At 34.4% G+C, this 22,202-nt stretch overlaps 1 protein-coding gene across 3 annotated transcripts in view; it reads left to right on the top strand.

Moving 5' to 3' along the window:
- FSTL5 (follistatin like 5) overlaps positions 1 to 22,202 on the top strand; it is a 547,068-nt gene that overhangs the window by 352,440 nt on the left and 172,426 nt on the right. The gene's annotated exons all lie outside the window — the stretch shown is intronic.

Raw genomic sequence — 22,202 nt, 5'->3', positions numbered from 1 at the left:
TCTTCTTGTGAGTTTCAGGAGAAAAAAAGATTAAAATTATTTAATGTTTTCTAAAAAGCCTATTATCTATTAACTCTTCCTACATTTCACACATGTTCACTCTTTACTACAAGCTTTCCAAAACACTGGCTGTTCTCTGTGTTGTGCTATTACTACCTCTGTCAAAAACATTCTTCTCTCATCTGGAAAACCCTTCCTTGTCCCTTGCATCTACCTAAATCCAATTCTCCTTTATAACAGATGAACACTTGTCATGCCTAAACTTGAGTTGTTTTTAAGTTTTTTTGTCCAGTAACTACAATACTTATTGTATCACAATAAAACTATGACTACTCTTGCCTTTCTTCCCTGGACTAGAAACTCTGAGCACAAGGACCTTTACCTGTTCAACTGTGTGTTATGATATTTGTACTATACAGACAAAGAAGATAATAATTTTTAAATGCTCAAATAACAAAAGACATATGGACATGTCTTATATTTGTAATTTTTCACTATTGAGTTTGTGGGCTTTTTATATTTAAAGCTTGCTAGGGATTTTATTTACTTACTTAGCCACATCAAGGATTATCAGTCAACTGATGTTTATTGGCAGTCAATCATTTAAACCTAGCACGGCTCACCAATTTCTGTATTCAATTACTTTAATAACATTTCTCATTAAGCATATCGATTTTTTACTACAGTTTCAATTTAATCTCCTATCATATGCAATAAGGTGGGTAAAACAAAAGATGAGGAGAAACACATATTTGGTCATTGTTTGATCTTTCTGCATCCACAAATATTGATTTAACTGCTACACTTTTCAAGGTACTTACCTAAATGATGAGGATATACCTATAAAAGATACCATTTCAGTCTTCAAAATTCCACAGAAGGAATCAAAAGAAAGAATAACTGCATTAAATTTAATAATGCATATGAAACAGTGTCATAAATATATACCTTTGTATATTTTGTACACAAATATATAAATAATAGAAAAGAGAAGTCAAATTTAAGTTTTCAGGGTCATAGAAGACTTTTAAGAATACACTAGTCTTGCAGTTGAGATGATAGCTATCAATAGATGAAGGAGTGGTGGATAGGTATCCTTGAGAAAGGGTACATGGGCTTGAGATACCATGGTGCCTTCAGAGACGTGACTGTCTCTGTTATGTTTTAGAGTAAGCAAAGGCTTGAATATATCAAATAAAGCCAGGTTTTTGCGTTTGATTTTAGACTGTACACTTACATTTATAACATATAACACAAGATAACATTTGATGAAAACTAAATATTTACCAACCATTCTAAGTTGACATTTTTGAAAAGTGTATTAACTCATTTACGTCTCAGCACAAACCTACATAAACCAACATATTTATACCCATACAGGATGATGCTTAAATTGATTTTTAATGGTATAATTTCAATAATAACTTGGTTCCCTTTGTAGTTTACCTTTCTCCATTCACTTTGGTCCATATATGCAGATTGAACCATAATTTAAACAAATAATACATCCATACAATTTTAAGCAATTTTTAAGTTCTATAGCAAAAGAAGCTAGCAAGCACCATTCAAAGGTAAACTCCCTAAAGTATATACCATTAATTTCACAGGAGACTTTTCATTGCCCTTCTAATTACAGTTAACTTTATTCCTGACCTTTTAAATAACACCCAGCTTGTGAGAGATATTACTGCTACAAATTTACATTTAACAAAAGTAAGGAAAATTATAGTGGGATAATTGCTTCACAACCACCAAAAATCATAGGGTTTAAAATCAAAATCTTATTGCATAATTAAACGCAAAATAGATGGAAGATTTCTGACAACCAATCACTTTAAGGTTAATTGTTGATTCTCGTTTTTCTTATCTTTGTCCTTTTGTGCAAGAAGCAAAACTAATAGCTTCAGTTAAAATAAGCAATATTATAGAGATTTCTCTTATGTGGATGTAAGAGTATCCATGTAAGCTAGTTATATTTCTGAGTACTCAGTGTTTTAGAAAGAGAAATTTAAGAAGGCTGTTAGAGATGATTAACCAAAGAGAAAAGAAGTTCTAAAGTACCATCCAGTTTTGTTGTTCCTTCAAGGATTTGTTATTTTATTTCTCTTCAATTAGCAGAGTTTTGGCAAAGGTTGGAGACCTATATTTTCTTCCTAACTGAATATACTATCAAATGCTAGAAAAGGGAATAAAAACATAATAACTTTTTTTATTTGCTCACTGAAGGAACTTCATGCAGAGTTGTGAGAACTCCAATTTATGTTAGTGAAGCATGTTGATTGCAATTTCTTATAAATTACTGCTTTTCTTCATGAAAATGAATTATATTTATAACAGATAACTCTAGTAAACATTCTTAAATTTATATGAGATGTTCAAACATATTTATACTGACATTATCATGATTCATAAAATTATATTTCAATGGGAAAATGCATTGTAATTTTACTACTTTTGTCTAAAAATAATAAAGCAGCTATTGTTCAGAAGGAAGATATTAATCCCTCTCTTATTTTATTTATTTCTATTCCACTATGGCATATTTAAGTTTAATGATTTAATTTGAATATGCCTCTTCAAAATCTTTGTCAATGAGTGTTTACAAAGTGTCAGCAGATCCGTATGAGCTTATGGCAGGAAAGATATTTTATAATCTCTAATTCTAGAGTTTATAGTGGTAAGATTTATTTTGACTTATGGCAAGAAATATTGTGGCATCAAAAACAAAGACAATCGTCAATGGATTGCCACCATGTGTATGTGGTGAACAAGAACTTATTTTTTATAGAGAAACAAACTGGGACAAACATGGTTGTGATGATATATTATGACCTTGGATCCTATTCTGGCTTAGGGTAATTAAAAGGCCAACTTCTGGCTAATGCTGTAGAGTCAATTGCTTGAGATGATGTATTAATGACATTACAAATATATATAATGACAGCATATCTTTTGAAGTCGTATTGGAGTATGGTCTAACACTCCCATCTAAGGATTACTTAATTCTCTAGGATGTACCTTTACTTGTCCATTAACTGCTGATTAAGGCACAGAATCTGTGAATATGCATGTTAAATTGCATATATGTCCAAAGAAGATGCAAATGACTTCTGTAGAAAAGACAGCTACAAAATACTTGTTTCATTACACTGTAGGACATTAACCAGTTTCTGTTTAACTTAACAAACTTATTTCAGCATGCCTGAACCAAATTATGAAAATCTCCTCTCCTCAAATGGACTTTGAACTAGTTTTACCGACTTGCTGGTTCTCTCATTAATGAGATAAATAAAACTTTGCCTCATGCTTACCTTATATTTGTATGAGAATTGTGTTTTAAGCCTTTGAAAATTATTCCTCAACTATGTTTTAAGCTCCATACATTTAAGGTTTCTTTAATATGCCAGTGTGATATTTGATAAGATGTGATAAGATGTGTCTTTTATTTTCTGTAGCTGAATAAAAGAGGAAGCTATTATTTGAACAATGTAGTGATAAAATAGGTATTACGGATAGCTTTTTTGTGGAATAAAGGTGGAAGGATCTTAAATATTTTTACTATTTTAGGATGTTTAGAGACCTCAATGTAATCCCTGGCCTAACAGAGATTTGCAACCCAGAAACACTTAAGCCATCACTCTATTATTTCCTAGGTGAATGGATGCTGGAAAGACATGATATATCTCTAATTCAAAACCTTCTTATTTACAGAAGTTTTGTGTGCTACCTTTTTAAAATGTATTGCTACAATAGCCTGTTAAAAAGTTTCTACAGGTCTTCCCTGGTGGCGCAGTGGTTAAAAGTCTGCCTCCGATGCAGGGGACACGGGTTCGTGCCTCAGCCCGGGAAGATCCCACGTGCCACGGAGCTGCTGGTCCTGTGAGCCATGGCCGCTGAGCCTGTGCGTCTGGAGCCTGTGCTCCGCAATGGGAGAGGCCACAACAGTGAGAAGCCCGCGTACCGCAAAAAATATATATATATATAATAATAATAATAAAATAAAAAAGTTTCTACGCATGCTATTATGGAAAAGTTGATGACACCATAAGTATAATGATAGTGTAAATATAGAAGCACAGGGAGAAATGGAAAATAATTGTACCATTTCTTTTTGATGTTTATTCGATCTACTGAGGGTAATTCAATCCCATTGTCACTCTAACATTTCTTATGGTGCTACAGGGAGGGATACACTTCAGTGAAACAATTAATAACGTTTCTATGCAAGAACAAAGGGATCGTACAACTCTAAGTATTTTTCACGTTTCAAGATTTTGATATTTAAAGAGGCGAAAAAATCAGATTCTTTTTACCCTAGGTATAGTTATAACACTTGATAAAGGTACCTTTTTTGTTATGTTGCCCTTGAATATAAATCTGGAGGGTGGACCACATAAATTCGTAATTTTTCAGGAGGATTTTATCTTTTATTTATTTATTTTACCTGATCCTTGTTGATTGTGTCACCTGAAAAAAAAAGGCAGAACCTAAAAGTTGAGGATTATGTTTTATTTGGCAGCATACTGAGGATGTAAGCCCAGGAGGCAGCCTCTCAGATGCTCCGAGGGTTGGCTCCACAGAAGTGAGGGAGGAGCCAGGATACAGAGGGGTTTTTGCAAAAATAAATAAATAAATAAATGAAGCAGTCGTCAGAACATCAAAAGGTTACTATTAATTAAAGAAAACTAGACACCTCATGTTAATGAGCTTAGAGCTCTTCTATGTATGGGAAGAGGAAAGAGTCTGGGCTCACTGAACTCATTCCTTTGATGTGCACCTTAACTCTCTGGGGTCAGTATCCTGCCCTTTCCCATCCTGGGTCCCCTCAGGGGACATCACTGGGGGCAACTGCAGTGAGTGAGGGCTTGATGGCCCAGCATCCTTTGTTTACTGATACGGCAGGTAACATTCTTCATCCACAATTGATTACAGTTTCTATCATCTCAGTAAATGTCTCTAATTGAGATCCCATAAAAGATAATAATGGATACCTGATTACAGTCCTATATTTAAATTAAGGTTTTCCTTCACTGTTTTTGGGATTATCAACCATCAAATGATGAAAAGGGATTGATGATTTTTTGTTGATTGCAAATAGCCTCTGAGAATAAACTTATTTTAAATATAGTGTATTTTACAATGGATAGAATATAGGAATGATTTTCTATCAGAGTTTAGGAGGAAGATTTACTAATGAGAATAGATAGTTGGAATATAGTTATAAATGACAATGATACTGATTACTTGCACTTTACCAGAATCTTCATATGCATATATCATAAACATTCTTTTATTCTTGGTAATCAATGAGGCCAGTTGTGAACATATACAGCAAGTATAGAATGGAATCAAAATCCTTTCCAAGGTTCTGATTTCAAAATCCTTGCTTTTGCCCCTTTGGTAAATTCCTTCTAAGTTACTTCTGGTTTAATGAATGCCTATTTTGTGACAGGTAGTACACTAGAACATTAACTGACCCAAACATTTAATCAGATGCAATGTTTTCCTAACCTTATTTTAAAGGTGAGGAAACTGAGGTTCAAGGAGATCATCTTACTGTCTCAGAATCAGATCATTGTTAAACATCAGATCTCTGAGTTCATATAGAAAAAGACTGAGAACTTTAACAGAATCCCTATGGGATAATTAAGCTTTAATAGTCACGCCAATTTTATTAGATTTATTTTTTATAATTCTGAGATAAAAGAATTACTAAAGAAGAGTATCAAGTATGACAGAAGAGACTGGTCCTTTCTAATATAAAACCACTCGGTAAAGTTCCCTCTTTAGGGAGTTCAAGTAAATTGGGAACACAACTCTTGTTAGCAATAATCCGTTATAAGCTCATATCACTTTTTAAGTTTAAATGTTTAGATATTTTCTTTCTTTAAACATGAAAATAATTTGGGAATATATATATATATATATATATATATATATATATATATATAGTGCTGTAAGGATTAAAAAGTAAAACACAAACATGTTTTAATTAGTCAATGACATATTAAATATAATTGAACTGCATTAGGAATTCATGTTTTGCATACCTTATAATGTCTGTTTCAATCAAAGTCTTTGCAGAAAATAAATATTTTAAACATGACCTTCACACTTCATTATATTTTCTGTACTCTATATACTTATGTTGTTAGTCAGTTCACAGACCAGATATGCTCCAGAAAAGTTACATGTGGAACAAAACTTGTAATTTATAATTTAAAAGATGGTAAGAGAATGTGCTTTTTAAAGGAAAGTTCAGGTGAGAATTTCTGAAATGTAAATAGAACTTTTTGCATATGGATTTACCTGAATGTTTTCTTAAAGGATAATACTTGAACGGATTTTAGCCTCTTGTCTTCCTGTGACCTTCTCCCTTACTCCCACTCTGTCCTCTAGCTCCCATGCTCCTGTTCCTTCTTTTCACGTCATCGGGATCACCACCTATTAAGTATTGATACTTACATGATTAGACTACCACGGTAAATGTCGGGGACATTATATTAGGTGCTGCATTAGTGAACTGTAATGTATTAGTTCTAGTTTCCAAAAAACTCTGTGATTATATTTTAGGTTCAATAGATATTGTACCCCTCAGGCTTGGTTAAAAGATTTACTACCTTAATTAACTTCAAGCTTGTTTAAATTTCAGTATTCAATCTTAAGCTGTAATTATTAAGCTATTTAAAATTATAATAACAAAACAACAATAAGGCTTTATATTAAAATTGTAGTGTTGCAGACACATTCGTAAGTATTTTTTTACAAATTAAAGTGTTTAGTCTTGTAACATGGTAGTTATCACTCATATCGCAATTTTATAGATGATAATTCTGGGACAAGAGTTTATGGGATTTGCCTTCATCACATAACTCTTGTTTCCGTTACGGATCCCACCTCAACACCTTTCCTTACATCTTCCAATCTCTAACCCCCATGGTAGCCAGCCTATCAATTCATGAGCGATAATTCCCTCTGAAGCCTCGTATAACTTTTATGCCTAATTGAAATAATGCTCTCAGAAAGGCATGGTGGCTTCTATACTTCTCATCTCCACCGTTTTATCTTTGTTAAATGAATCTAGAGAATCATGTTACAAGTCTAGGGGCTACTGAATATCACAAAGGCTGAACACAATAGTGTGAATTCCACTGCCAAACTAATCTACCATAATCATAGAATAGTTCTGGAGAAGAACAAAGTAGAGAAATCTGACTTTTCTAGCCCTCTAAACTGCCACTAATCTTATTTTCCTTTAGTGAAAAAACACACTTTGGAAACTGAAAAAAAACCTTGTTCATTTTTCACTTGTTATTGAACTACATGGTATTATCCTAAAAGTTAGTAGGGATAGAACATTTTCATTCCTTAGTGAGTATGAATACACTATTTGCTGATTTCATCCAGCAAACTAACTGCATGATGTATCAAGGTTGAATCTAATTTCGATAACATCTTTAAATAAAAACTTTGCTATGTAATCCAAGGAAATAAATGTTTCAGCGTAATTGTTAGTTTAAAACTGGAATGCTACAGCATAGCATGATATAATAATACAAATAAACACAAACATCCAGAGAAGTGTTATCTAAGGATGCCTGGTAAATCTAATTGGCAACATTTAATGATATAGCACTTCATATAGGTCTAGTCAAAGGTAAAATTAAACTTTTCAGCGTTCTATATTTTTAAAGTGTTTCTAAGAAATAGTTTTACAACTAAATGCCTGTGAGCTTTGAGTGGTTATAATTCATTAATTCCTCATTTTTAAAATTAACTCGTTCAAATGCCCATCACACACTTCCTATTTGCCAGGCACTGTGCTAAATGCTGTAGGTTACATAGTGAACTACACGGAACCTGCCTTCATAGGTAAGACTATGGAGATAGTTGATTAACAAATAGTCACACAAAAATTAAAAGCTAATAACAATTATACTAAAAACTAAGAATAAAAGAGTTTAGAGTAATATGATAAATTGTACAAAGGGGACCTAATTTATGTTATCCAACAGGAGACTAATGTAATATCTCAAGGATACATAGGTGATATTCTGCAAAATGTATGCCTGGCAATGGAGATGAGGACCACAATGTGGGAGAAAGGACGCTGGGCTGCTAGAGGCTCTGAAAGTGGCCTCTCTTGACAGAGCCTTATGGCAGGAGACAAGCCTGGGGAAGCAATCAGATATTATTTTCTGATATAAAATTTAAAACTCTGCCCATGTTCATTGCAGCACTATTTATAATAGCTAGGACATGGAAGAAACCTAAATGTCATATGATACCACTTATATGTGGAAGCTAAAATATGGTACAAATGAACCTGTTTACAAAACAGAAATAGAGTCACAGATGTAGACAACAAACTTATGGTTACTAAGGGGGAAAGTAGAGGGTGGGGAAGGATAAATTGGGAGATTGGGATTGACATATACACACTACTATATATAAAATAGACAACCAAAAAGGACCTATTGTATAGCATAGGGAACTCTGCTCAATACTCTGTAATAATCTAAATGGGAAAAGAATTTGAAAAAGAATAGATACATGTATATGTATCACTGAATCACTTTGCTGTACACCTGAAACTAACACAACATTGTTTATATTCCAATAAAAATTAATTAAAAAAATAAAATGAAACTCTCTTACAACATTTTCTTTTATTGTGCCACACGTCTTTCCCCCCTATGTATGTTAATCTGAGGTATAAAATATTTTTAAGGGATATGTATTCACGATTTATTAGAAAGGCATTCTAATACATTCACTCTAGAAACCTATTAGATTACTCTTTTAGGACTCATAGTCATGACTTTATCATTTTCATGATTTTAGAAAAGTGTAGAAAATTTCCAAATTGTGAATATAGCCTTATTTCCAGTTACTCTTTTCTTTCCCATTTTTCCCTGAGTGTAAAACTATCATCTGAACAATGAAGCTATCTGAGCCCATGTGGCCCAGAGAAAAGGAACACTTAGTGAAGCAGTCCTTCCCTGAGGAAGCAAGAATATCCAGCTCCACTTCTAAAGGAACTCCAGAACATCTTACTTTTACCAACTACATGAAAAATATAGTGATTGTTGATGTGGGGATGAACTGTTAGAAGTAATTATAAAATTTTAGTCCTTGTAACTTTAACAAGTTTATTCCCATTTAGAAATCTCCAGTGCATGCAAAATCAGATGTACAAACTATTAATTCCTTATGATTAAGAGAATATGTCTCACATTTTATTCTAACTGCAAAGTGCTTTCCAAAAGTGCATTTTATTTGCTCCTTACATCTATTTGTGAGGTAAAGTAAGCAAATACTTTAATTCCCATGTTGTATATTTGGAAATCGAGGCCTAAAGAGATGAAATAACTTTCTCCAGTTTCTTGAAACCAATCCATGACAAAGCTGGGTTTCAAATCCAAGTCTTTATTTTTCAAAAATTTGATGACCTAAATAAATAATTGGATGAAGTGTAAAGTTAACACAAGCAAGAGCAAGTCTTGTCTAAGAAGCTCAGTTTTCACGGGAAAAGTATAATACATGTGTAGATATACATTATCATCCAGCAGAGCTGAAGGAAACAGAAATAGGTAGAAAAACAAATATTGAAAGATGATAATTGTTCTGCTGTAAATACTGTGAATATCTTTTGTTCTACCTAAGCATACTTTTAATTGGAGAGTTGAAAATTATTTAAGATTGGGAGCAGATAAAAATCAGCTGGCTTTTTTCAGATCTTTAACATCAATTGTATCTTTTTTTGTGTGATTAGTTAAAAGGAAATAATTTCTTACCATTAGACATCCGAAAGGAGAGTTATGCAGTCTTTGTTTGAGATTCACAGTGGCTGGTAAAGAAGAGGTGCCCAGTAAACGTTTCCTGAAAAAATAAATTGTCTTAGAGAAGGTTTTAAAGTTCTTCATTTTTTAAATTCTTATTTATTCTTATCTCTGAAACAGACAGAGAACAAATATAAAAGAGTCATTGTTTTGGAATATGATATATGTTTTAGCTGTGTTATATGCAATTAGCAGAACAATACTCCTAATTCTCTCCTGACTCATCAAAGACAGCTGAGCCAACATGAGGGGTATCATCTAGCTGCACACAGAAAAAATATTCATGATATTTTATAACACATTTCTCATATAAACTATATTTCTTGACTATTCATCAAGTCACTGGTTCTTTCCCCGAGTTTTTGGAATGATCCAGACCAGGAGACTGATTTTTGTACAGCTGTTCATCATTATTGCTTAATTGACAAAGTCATCAAACTTATTATATTCCTTAGTAACAACCTGTGGGTTCATGCACACTTAGTGAAACAGTCAGTAAGCCTACATTTATTGAATTAGCACCTATTTTATTGTAAAACATTTCCAAATGATTTTCAAAACCTTTTATTTAATCCTTGAAACAATGTCTCTTAATGTGGAAATCAGACCAATCCTATTGTATGTTTCTTTTTTTTTTGTCAATGACAAGCACCCAAAGGATGCTGCCTTTCATTTTCTTTTAATTTGTACTTTATTTTATTTTATTGACTTTAATTTACAGTGCTCTGTTAATTTCAGGTGTACAGCAAAGTGATTCATATACATATGCAAACATTGAATTGGAGAGCTGAAAATTATTTAAGTTGAGGAGCAGAATAAAAATCAGCTGGCTTTATTCAGTTCCTCAACATAAATTATATCTTTTCTTTGTGATTAGTTAAGAGGACATTTATACATACATACATACATACATATATATATATATATATATATATATATATATATATATATATATATATATATATATAATTTTTCAGATTCTTTTCCATTTCAGGTTATTACAATATATTGAATATAGTTCCCTGTGCTATACAATAGGACCTTGTTGGTTATCTATTTTATATATAATAGTGCATATATGTTAATCCCAAACTCATAATTTATCCCCTGTCCCCCCACCCATGCCTTTCCCCTTTGGTAACAGAAGTTTGTTTTCTTGCCTGTAGTCTGTTTCTGTTTTGTAAAAAAGTTCATTTGTATCTTCTTTAAGATTCTGCATTAAGTGATATCATATAATATTTGTCTTTGTCTGATTTATTTCACTTAGTATGATAATTTCTAGGTCCAAAAACAATTAATAAAATATAATTCTTATTGTTTACCAATTATATAATTTTGTGGACTCAACATTTGTAGATTTTAAATTTAAGCTTTTTTTTTTTTCTTTTGCGGTACTTGGGCCTCTCACTGTTGTGGCGTCTCCCGTTGCGGAGCACAGGTTCCACACGCTCACACTCCGCACGCTCACGTTCCGCACGCGCACGCTCCGCAGCCATGGCTCCAGACGCGCAGGCTCGGCGGCCATGGCTCACAGGCTCAGCCGCTCCGCGGCATGTGGGATCTTCCCAGACTGGGGCACCATGAACCCGTGTCCCCTGCACCGGCAGGCGGACTCTCAACCACTGTGCCACCAGGGAAGCCCTAAATTTAAGCTTTTAACTCTTCCCAAGTAACCCAAAAAGTTCATGGTACGTAATATTCCATATTTCAGTTGTAATGCAATTTGGATTCACAATCTGTCTTGCTGGTATGAAGAAAAATGGTCTCTGGTTATTGAGAAATCCAAGTGACCACCTCATGTAAGAATCTCAGTGCTCTTTTTGATTCTCAATTTAGTTTGCCTGTGCAATAGCTCCAGTGAAGTGCTATGAATAGTATTTCTTAAGAAAACAAAACAAAATTCCAAAAAAATTCTAAAAAGCATGGAGAGAGAAAACTTCAGCCAGAGGTAAAAAGTTATAGTAGATAGATATTGCTCCATGACACATTACTCCAAAATTTAGTGACTTAAAATCACAACCATTCATTATTTTTTGCAAGGTTTGGGGTCAGCTTGGAGTGCCTGCTGCTCTGGATTGAACCGGGCTGGTTTGGCTGAGTGTTCCCACTCCTGTGTAACAAGCTTCAGAGTATGCTTTGAACTGACTAGCCTCTGGTCGCTTCAGCTGAGATGATGCAGCTCTGCTTCACATGGGCTCTCACCTGCCACCAGGCTAGTGAGCACTCCTTCTCATGTTGATGGTGAGGATACAAGAGAGAGCAGGCCGTGTCATGAACAGGGCAAGCAGCAGTACACTTTTCTTTCTTCACTTCTCTGCTTGCATCACATTTGCTAACATCACTTTGGCCAGAGCATGTAATATAGAAAAGTCCACAGTCAAAGGGAAGACTAGAAAGTTACAAAGCAAGTGGCATGGCTTGGAAAAGAATTAATTGGGACCATCAATGAAATCTCTCTACCACAAAAGGTGATTCATTTGTTAACAATGCTGTTGGAAAGACCTATCTTCTAAGACAGGGAATGATTCTCCCTTGGAGGGTGAAGAGAGTTCAGTTTTCAGTTTGGGGGCAAGATTGGGTCTCTAATTAAATTTCATTGAAGAGCATGATTTCACTTATATGTGGAATCTAAAAAAATTAAATAAAGGAACAAATATAACAAAGCAGAAACAGTCTCACGGATACAGAGAACAGACTGGTGGTTTCCAGAGGAAAGAGGGATGGGGGAAGGGGCAAAATGGGTGAAGAGGATTAAGGGGTACCAGCTACTATGTATAAAATAAATAAGTTACAAAGATCTAATGTACAGCACAAGGAATATAGTCAATGTTTTATAATAACTTTGTATGAAGTGTAATCTATAAAAATGTTAAATTTCTATGCTGTACACCTGAAAGTAATAGAAGTCAAATATATGTCACATTTTTTTAAAAAAAGAGCTTAGTGAATGAAATGGGGGGCATTTGATTTTTGACATAAAGTAATTAGTACTGTTGGAATCAGCTTTCTGAATGCATTTATAATGACAATTACCTTCATTTAGAGAGAAACTAGGAACCTGTAAGAAGCCATAGAAAAAACATATTTTGAATGACAAGCCTTTACTTCCAAAATAAGTTCATTCTTCAATTATTTCTTTTGAAAAAACCTTTATTTAGAGCCTGGAAACAAGATTATTTTCAATTCAGAGTCATTGCAGTTAAATAGGCAATTACAACATAAAGAAATAAGTGTGTCAATAGGGCTAAATACATGGATTCTATGGAGTGCTATGTACAAGCTACATCATCAGAAATTAAACTTTGCAACATGTATGGCTTATTTTAACAGTTTTTATTGAAATATAAAAATGATAAAGACAGGTGTATAAACCTTAGGTTTACAGCTTGGTGAGTTTTCAGAAATTGAAAACACTGATGTAACCAGCTGTAAGATACTTTTGAATTTATTCTCTGTGCATTATCTCTTTTCCCTTATTATTGGCAAATGATTAGAATAGAAAATGTGTGTAGTGCAAATCATGTGGCTTTCAGTAGACCAGATAGCTGACATTTCCTTTTCCAAATTGGCATTTTTCTTGAGAAACACTAAAATTTGATGTACTAGTTATTGACACATCACCTCTCTGCTGCAAATCACCCTTAAATGAATAACTTAGAATAGTATATCTGGACCCTGTGCATGTTTCTCCTGTGGCAGACGGCATGCTTTGTGAGTAGAGGCTAACAGAGACACTGGAGTAAGAGAGGAGTTTCTCTTCCAAGTCTGATGTGTTTTTCTAGACAGGCTCCTGCACTATATGCAAATTTCTTAATACCTAGGCTTCAGCAGAGCACACAGACCCTCCAGTTCCTTGGCTCCAAAAGTGCCTGATTTATAACAGCTCAGGATAGTCCCTGTGGGCAGATTCCTCCAGCAATGCCACAGTGGCTTCTCAGTGGGCGTTTCCAGCAGGACGCCTCTGTACTTCCAGGGAGGCTTTGCAGCCTCTGCGAATTTCTCTACTCTCCAGTGAGCCAGAGATACACCCACCTTCCCTCTACAAAGAGGTCTGGGTGTCCACACTGAAGGAAAGGAGGCTTTCCCTTGGGTTCACAGTCTCATCCCTAGGGGTTCTGGTTGCTCCTAAATCTGTTATTCCTATCTTCTTTGTAGTATCCTTTATTTGTTGGTAGACAATTCCCTGTTATGTTAATAGTTCCAGTTAAAATTTCCATTTTCAAATTACCGTGTGGCTCCTGACTCTTGATTAGTTCCGGAGTGACCTGCTTGCTTTCTTCAGGGTCCCGGAGCTCTTCTGATTCGAGACTGTTGATTCATGGTAGTAATGCTGAGTAGGTTTTGCATAATATTATTTGCCAATTTAATCCCTGATATTTAAAATAATTATCAATGAATATTAAACTCAACTTAACAGAATAGTAAAATCTACCTAAGAAGATATTGGAAAGATAATGATCAAAATTACATTGAAAGTAAGAAGCAAATGCTATTGAAAAGAAAGTCATCAGAAATGAATATTATTTGAGTACAAATATCAAGAAATGGTTAGTTTTATCACTGATAAAATGATAGTAGCATCAAACTGTTTTTGTAAAAAAAATTGTATTTACATGTTATTTATATATGCTCATACAATTAATTGATTGATTAATTTTTACAATAAAGCTATAGATGACTGGGTGATCCAACTTCTCCTAGCCAGGAAAAGCATACTTTATGCTGGAGATTTGACATTGTTACCTCCCTTCTCTGATTTTTCTTAACCTCTTTGGTAGACATTCACTCCTCTAAATGATAAATAATTTTTTTCAGGCATGGTGATACCTTTACTCTGGTTATACCTGGTCTCAAAAACCTGGGAGACTTTCCATTTCCTGAAGATGATTATGTACTTTTCTCTGACAGACTTTAATACTTCTGTTTACCTTTGGTCTTCAGCAGTATGAATATATTTCTAGATTGTTTTATAATTCTTATTTGTGGAAAATTCTAGACCATTCATTTTCAAATGTTTTCTCCCCATTCTCTTTTCCTTCTGGGATTTCAATTAAATATATTTTAGACTAATATCGTCCTACATGCCTTGGATACTCTGTTCTTTAAAAATTGTTTTCAATAATTTCCTCTTTTGTTTCCATCCGAGTACTGTCTATTGACCTATGTTCAAGTTCACCGAGGCCTTCCTTGGATGTGTCAGGTCTACTGATGAGCCTGTCAGAGTCATGCTTCATCTCTGTTACTGTGGGGAGGGTACATTTATTTACAGCATGCCCTTTGCCATTTGCTTATTGTTTCCATTTCTCTGCTGAAATGACCCATCTATTCATGAATGTCTGCAAGTCTTTCCACTGGAGCTTGTAACATATTAATTGTAGTTATTTTAAATCCTCTGTCTGTTTGTTTTGTCTCTCAACAGCAGATTATTTTTTCTTTCCATTTTATAAGTCTCATAACTTTTCATTGAAATGTACATACTCTGTGTTGGGTAGCAGAGACCAAGGTAGATAGTATTTATGTCTGGAAATAAGCATGCCTCTCTCTCTGCTTGGCCTTTAATGAGGGGCTGTGCTGTGTTTCAGTTTTATTGGTTGCTGTGATTACCTTCAATGAACCGCCAGCCTCGGTTTCTTCAGTGTCACCTTGTGGTTAGGGTAAAAACCAGACTGATGGGATATCTGAGCATCTTCCAAGTGGTGCTTCATCCACCCTCAGTTTTAGGTGTTCCTTGTGAGCCTGTACCTTTGTCTCTCCATGCTCTTGTCCCTCTGTTTGTCTGCTGTTGCTGGTTTCTTGATCCTCGCTAGCCTGGGCAGTGAGGAACAGAGCTTTCTACATTTTCCTCATTCACCATCAGCCTTAGGCAGCTCATGTGTCTCTGAGTCTTTTGAGCCAGGTTTTCTCCATGACGCTGCCCTGCCTCCAGTGGTAAAGGATCTTTAATTTTCTGAAACTAGGAGGATTTCTTGCTTCTCTCCTTTTCCCAAGCTCTGTCAGTTTTCACCCACTGAAACTGACAGGATTTGCTGCCTTTTTTTCAGCAGCTTAAGACTTTGCTCCACTGGGGAGAAGGATCCAGGTGAGAATTGTTTTCTCCCTCAGCAGCGCCATTACCTGAGGGATGCTTTCTCAGCTCTCTCCTGCCCCCAGACTTTTCAGAAGCAAACAGTGGGGTCCATGGAGAAGGGACTGCCGGCGTCTGTGCTCTCAGGGCTCTGTACTCTCACAACTGTGGCTGCTCAACTTTTAGCAGTTCCTTAAGAAGTTAGTTGATATCTTTTGTACCTGTTTGAACGGCCACCTTGTTTCCTTCCAGTGCTGTGTTAGACGTGAATGATTGCCTGTGTCTTGTCTGTCTGGAGGCTCACTCCAGCTTTCCTTAGATTTTACTTTCATTATTGCCTTTCAAAGTCAGCACACTAATGGGTTCAAGAACAGGGTGATTTTGCAGATTGTCCAGCTTCTTCTTGTTTGGATAAAACTCTTTCCATCTATCTATCCTAAAATGGAGTCAGAACTCTGTAATACATGTCATTAATTAAGCAATTCCATAAAAGTTACCAGGATTCTGGGTACCTTTGGTTACTATGTTATAAATATTTTTAAGAAAACCAAAATAAGGATTTATTCTCTTTTGAAATACACAAAAATATAGTTTAAAATCTAAATGTTTTATTTTTATTCCATTCAATTAAGAAGTGCAATTCCAGTCTATTTAAAGTAATGAGAAAGAGACTGAGATTTCTATTTATATATATACTTGGGGGAAGCTATGTACTTCGAGATACACAATTTAATGTCTAGCAGATTTTTTATTGAATTTCTTTTTATATTTCAATATTACCCATGCCTGAGGGTATCTATAAGATAGGTACAATTTAAAGGAAAATAATATGTGGATAATTATAGACTCAATACTCATTTAAGACTATAATATGACAAACACACTTGAAGCCCCCATAGGCTCTTCCCCACTATATTTTCCTTCTACTCTAGATATAATTCCTACCATGAGTCATATGTTAACCAGTTCTTTTCATTCTTACCATAAATGTATTTGTCTCTAAAACACGGTTTATTTTTGCCTGTTTTGAACTTTATGTAAATTGAGCTGTACTGCATTCTATATATATGTGACATTGAGCTTGGAGATCCATCCATGTAAACAGCTGGGTCTGTAATTGTGGACCTTCAGAAGCAGAGCCAGACAGCCTAGTTCTGAATATTGTATCATTAACTTATTAGCCTCCACAGAAAAGTTAACTCTTCTGAATTCTGTTTCTTTGTGTGTAAAACATATTGTCGAAATATACATGATATGGTTAATTAATATATTTCAAAGTTATATAGATCTTGATGTTTTAAAGTACCTACATATTGAAGGTGTTCTATTTAAGAAATAGGATACAAATTATAAATAACAATTAGCTATAAAATAGGATATTAATTAAAATAAGAAAAGAAGTCACAGAAAATTATAAATATATTTCTAAATTTTACAGAAATATATGACCATATAAACACATTCCAGGCCCTTGGAAAGGGTTTGTACAGATGAGGGGCTCTGAAACTTAAACTCTATCAGCTTCTGGGCAAATCTGACTCTGCATATATGTAAAACATTTTGAAGAGTTGTTCCATAAAAGTGATTGATATTTTTACTCATTTTTATTACTCACTATTATATTAATGGAAACTTTTGCCAGGGTTATTTTCTCAAGGGAAATAAAATATAGTCTAACTGTTTACATATACCATCAAATAATATTGTTGTACATAGTTTTCATAATGTTGGTTTTCTACCAAAGAATGCAGTTGCTTGACTTTTTGTTTGCTTATCAATTTGGAAAAAAATTTCAATTCATATTAGTTTACTTTTCTATTGTATTTCTTTAAATTGATACATGAAATTCTTTACTTTAGGAAAAAAGGTATTAAAAGTAATGAATTTACCAAATCGGATTTATATTATTTAATTTTATACTTCACTGTGCTTTTTATTGATGATAGGTTAAACATCTAAGAAAATAGACTAGTGAGAATCTTCCATAATTTTTAGAAAATCACATAAATTATGAGATAATGGTATTTTTGTGAATTTCAATATGTAGATGCATGCATAAATTACTTTTATTGTTATTTTATGAAAATATATTTTGTACACATATAAAGCTAGGAAAATAGCTTTCATAATATTACAAAGTAAAAGCATACTAGCATAATCAAAATTAGAAAGGAAATTAATGCCAGTGTATATCAAAGCAATGTGCATTACATAGAAAACCTCATTTAAAGTATTGTAATACTGGGACCATGTAATTTAAAGCTATGAATAAGAACATAATATGAAATAGGAAAATAAACTTAAATTTGAAATTAACCATTTTCTAATGGATGAGATTTATCTTTTGGATCATAACAAATGCCTATGGGTAAATACATGCCTAAAATTCAGCTGTTTTATTCTGGTATAGTCATACCTGATGTTTACTGCCTTATACATTCTGACTGATCAGTGCCTATCCTCTATAGGTTGTTAAACATTATGATTATTACTCTTACACCACTGATTATAGTCAATTAGAAGTAGCCATACAATTTTCAAAATTTTAGAAGTGTGCTATAGATTTTCCTTTTTTCCACAGTTCCCTTTTGTACTACTTTGAAAATAATATAAGTAGTCAACTCAACAAAATAAATGGTTTTAGGTTTTTTCTATTGAATTTCCAGACATTAGTGCCCTGAGGCAACTTTTTAATGGTATAGAGGTTCATAAAGATTTAATCACTGAAGAAATATTTATGGAGAATCTGTTGGCAGCAAGATTATAAAGGTGTAATGGGGGTTCTGAATAAGTGCAAGATTTTGTCCCCAAATCAGGGAGCATCTGTTATATAAGGACATAACTCTCAACCATGGCTGAGCATCAAAATCACACAGTTAGTTTAATCTACTTGAGATTGGAAAAATGCTGAGAAAATGAAAGATTAAAAGATTAGAAATGCTAAATCAGGATGGAGGTAAGGCATAGGATTGATGTATCCATATTAAAAAAAAAACTCAAAAGGTAAGTTTTATGTTTGGCTAAAATAATGGAGAATCAGGAAAGATGAAGATGGCTTAAGAATTGCATAATAACAAGGGTTCAGTTCTGGAGTCTGGGCATTTGTTTGGATGCCAATTTCTGATCCCTTACTTTGGTTGGTGTCTTACTGTGTTGGACTGCTATAACAAAAGACTAAGTCTTGGTGGTATAAACAACAAAAAAAGTATTTCTCACAGTTCTAGGGCTAAGTCCAAGATCAAGGTGCCAGCACATTAATATTCTGGGTGATGGCCACCCTCTCGATTCATAGCCAGAATCTTCTCCCATGTCCTCAAATCTCTGTAGGATAAGGGCACTAATCCTGTTCTTAAGGGCCCCACCCTCACAACCTAATCACCCCCCAAAGGCCCACTATCACATTAGGCTTTAGTATTTCAACAGGTGAACTTTGAGTGGGGCACACAAACACCCAGACCATAGCAGTTGGTGACTTCAGATGAGCCCAAGCTTAACATCAGCATATTTCAGTTTTGTTATATATAAAATGGGGCTAATAGTAGTGCATTTTAAAAAGATTGCTTAAAGGATAAAATCTGATAATTTATTTAAATTATTTATCACAGTGCCTGACATATTTAAGTGCTCAATAAATATTTATTGAGTTTTATAATAAGTATAGTGAAACAATCCATGCTTCATACAAAGTGGTGAGACAATCTTGCTTATTCAGAAATGTTCTTTGAAAAGGTGATTATAAAGTTGTATATTGAAAGAAATTGAGGCTGGAAGATTTTGCTTCTACTTGGAAGAAAGAGGAAAGAATAAGAAATGATATATAGATTAGAAGGGATCACACAATATGTTAATTTAGAGCATACTTACATTAAAAGGATTTCATATTACAGAATAACACAGATAGCAAAATAAGGTACTTTAATAAACATTCTCAAGGTTATATTCTTGGAAAATTTTCACATCATTTGGTGAAGGAATCTGTATTATAGTAGATTGGGAAGGGCCAAGCTTTCTAGGTAGCTATACAGGAAAACACATGGAAAAGTTGTTTATTTCAAATTTTATGAATAATTTAAAATGTATTATTTGAAAATAGACTTTAAAAGACCTATGTGCAGTTTGGCATAAATGAATTTAAATATAATTACAAATATGAGATATACTTTGGGTTTTTATGATTATTTCCAGTTATTCTTGTCCCATGAGGGGATTCATCTCTGTTCTGATTTGGTCTCCCTGGTCTGTTCTGCTTGTGAGGAGTCTTTCTGGTACATGCACATCCTGTGTGCTTGTCTACCTTGTGCTCATTAGGTATCTTACTATTATATTTCAGGTTATCAAGATTTATTTTTGGTTCATAGTCTTTCTCAAAATTTCTTTAACTCTAATCATCCTGAATGATTTCTGCAGAGGTTTGGCTTTTTCTCATATTATACCAAGCTGTGTGTCAACTACCTGCCTTTATGTTAACCTGAGGGACAGCCTGGCCTTTCTGTTTGGTGTTTCTGTTCTCTAGCCTAAGTGCTCACCCAGGAGCCCTGTTTCTAATGGTAGCCCGTGGTGATGCAAGGGATGCTATCACAAATTGGTGTCACTCAGTGACGTCCTTGTTAGGATTTAATCTCCAAATTCTCCCCTATCGTGCAGGGCATGAGGCTTTTCCTGTAAGTCTATGAGATGCCCCTGGGAGCTGCAGAAATGTGTTATGATCAATCTCATATAATATGACATTGAGGAATTTTATTTTATTTTATAATCATTAAGAAAATATCCATCAGCTAAATAATCTGATGGTCAGAACATACAGTATGTTTCTCCTTCCCTCCTGACCCTCCTCCTCTTTCCCCTCCCCCCTGAAGCTCCCTCCCCTTTCCTCCCCAGCCTCCTTCTGCTTCTCCTTATTCTCCTTCTTCTTCTTCTCCCCTGTTTCTTTCTCTCTCTTCTTCTTCTTTCTGTCTCTCTCTTTCTTGACTGGGAGAACATTTTCATTATTCTGAGGTCCATATTCAATAGCCCCATAGTCATTTTTTTGATTGTAATTAATCTGTAGTGAGTATCAGTTAGAGGGAAGCTATTTTTAACAGAAATGCACATGGTGTGAATATAAGTAAAGTCAGAAACATATGGAGTCAGAAACATATGGACTCAACTCTAAGTCTTGCTCAAATAAAAAGAATTCATGAAAATGGAAATTTTCAGGGAGCTGCCATGTAGGTCAGATTGTGATGATTCTCTGAGGATGGGGTCTTGGAGGAGCTTCAGACCCGTTCTTCTCTCTCCAGGGTCTGCTAGGATGATAGTTTTCACTGCTAGCAGAGTTACGAAGCTGGTGGTCCAAGGCTTCCATGCAGCTCTGAAGAGAGGGAAGCCACCAGCCTCGCTGTCCTTGCTGAAATACAGCCACTTTTTCCAGTAATGCTGTGTGCGCTGGTGTGAGCCTTTGTCTATTTTCAAAGTTCTGAATAAGTTGATTATGACAATTTTTGCCAGTGTGTTCATTCCCTTTATGAAAGAGAAGATTTTCTGGTCTTTACTCTTCCAGAGGTGCTTCTTGGATTTGATTTTGATAAACAGCACAAGATTTTAAAATCTTTTTTCTAAAACGGTTATGCATATTTTCCCCCATAAATTTGAAATGCCGTGGTTATTTTAGCTAATGTACTGATTATTTCTGGGAGGCTTAAAAAATCCTGTTCTACTGATATAGCTATAAATTTTATGTCTGAAACCACACTGTTTTAATATTTTTTTTCCTAGGTAAAGATATAATTAAAGGATATAAAACTTAATAGGGCTTCCCTGGTGGCACAGTGGTTGAGAGTCCGCCTGCCGATGCAGGGGACACGGGTTCGTGCCCCGATCCCGGAAGATCCCACATGCCGCGGAGCGGCTGGGCCCGCGAGCCATGGCCGCGGAGCCTGTGTGTCCGGAGCCTGTGCTCCGCAACGGGAGAGGCCACAGCAGTGAGAGGCCCGTGTACAGCAAAAAAAAAAAACAAAACAAAAAAAAACAAAAAAAAAACTTAATAGACAATTAAAAATGTGAAGAATGTAGTTAAGAGCTATTTGTTTTAGCTATAAATAAGAAAAATAATTTATACCTTTATTCATTAAAATGTAAACTGAATTAGAATAAATATGTAAAAATTCAATTATTTTATATAAGCTCATATATTTCAAATAAATACTGAGGTAATACTTTTTAAACAAAACTTGTCTTGAGAAAATAGTAATTACAGCCTATAAAATCTTGCAACTTTATAGAACTAACAGTGATCATTTTGATAATTTAAAGATAAT

This window comes from Mesoplodon densirostris, chromosome 1, assembly GCF_025265405.1.
Source record: "Mesoplodon densirostris isolate mMesDen1 chromosome 1, mMesDen1 primary haplotype, whole genome shotgun sequence".
In the NCBI taxonomy this organism is placed as follows: domain Eukaryota; kingdom Metazoa; phylum Chordata; class Mammalia; order Artiodactyla; family Ziphiidae; genus Mesoplodon; species Mesoplodon densirostris.
Note: the sequence above shows the minus strand (reverse complement) of the source record. Positions and strands in the feature narration are given on the sequence as shown.